Source organism: Penaeus monodon, chromosome 20 (assembly GCF_015228065.2).
Source record: "Penaeus monodon isolate SGIC_2016 chromosome 20, NSTDA_Pmon_1, whole genome shotgun sequence".
Lineage (NCBI taxonomy): Eukaryota > Metazoa > Arthropoda > Malacostraca > Decapoda > Penaeidae > Penaeus > Penaeus monodon.
This window is the reverse complement of record NC_051405.1, coordinates 23,395,145-23,396,455: the sequence shown is the minus strand read 5'-3', so window position 1 is coordinate 23,396,455 and position 1,311 is coordinate 23,395,145.

The following is a 1,311-nucleotide window of genomic DNA, read 5'->3' as shown; positions in this document are numbered from 1 at the left end:
TGTTGCGCTGGCGAAATGGAGGCCACGAGCCGAGGCGGCGTCACGCGAAGGGGGTAGGGTTGAGAGGGGGGGGAGGGAAGGGAGGGAGGGGGTACGGGGTTGAGGGGGCCGGGTGGGTAGGGGGAGGGAGGTTGGGGTTGGAAGGGGTATGGGGAGGGGAGGGAGGGGGGAAGGGAGGGGTGGGTAGAGGAAAGGAGGTAAGAGTTGGAAGGGGTACGAGGAGGGGGTGTAGAGGGAAGGGGATTGGGGGTAGAGGGGCGGGGAAGGGGAGGTAGGAGCGGGAAGGGATATGGGCAGGGGTAGAGGGGCGGGGCAAGAGAGAGAAGGACGGGAAAGGGTGGAGAAGTGGGGATGGAGGGAGGGAAGAGTAGAAAGAGGTAGATGGCTTGGGAAAGTGGTAGGAGGGGAAAGGGAGGGAAAGAGTCTGGGAGATGTGGAGGGGGAGGTTAGGGAGAGAGGAAAGTATCAGTGGATTGGAAAGTAGTATAAAGAGAGGGAGGGTTGCCTTGAGGAGGATGGAAGGAAGGGAAAGGGACGGGGAGGGAGGGAGGAAAGCAGGGGAAGGGGAAGGGATGAGGGGAGGGAGGGAAGTAAAGGGGGTGAAAGGGGAAGGATCTGGAGAGGGTTGGAGGAAATGGGGGAGGAGAGATAAAAGATAGGGAGGGGAGGGAAGGGGGGGAGAGAAGGGGGCGCAGTCAGGGGGTAGAGGGGAGGAATAGGAGGGATGGAAAAAGAAGAATGAGACTGATTAGGAGCAAATATTTATGAAAGGCAAAAAAGAAATATACATGTGAATGTAGTCACGGTAGCTTATTATATATGCTTTAATAAATCTGCAGTTGCATTTATTAATGGAATATATACAATATATTGTATCGGATTATTATGTGTTTGTGTTGTAGCATTTTATTCAGTAACAATTGTATTTTTTCATTAATCTATCTATCTGCTTCGTAATCAAGAGAATTTATTTTTGCACATTCATTTACACGATCGACCCTTAAACACCGAAATAAAGGGACAAAGATTTGATTTGAAATGTTTCCATAGGGATAGAGTGTTATCGATATCAGCTGATAAGGCGATGGACTGTTCAGATAGCAGATAAGATTACTCTAAAATTATTTAGAAACTATAAGAATCTGATGCAAATTAGCGATAAGGACTTGGGTGAGAGAAGAAGAGAAAGAAGGAAAAAAAGAAGATAAAAGGAAATATTAGAAAGTAAAAAAATGGAAAAAAATGAGGAAGATAAAAAAGACGACTGAAAAATTCAAGATAATGTTTAAAGAACAGAGACCTAAAGAATAC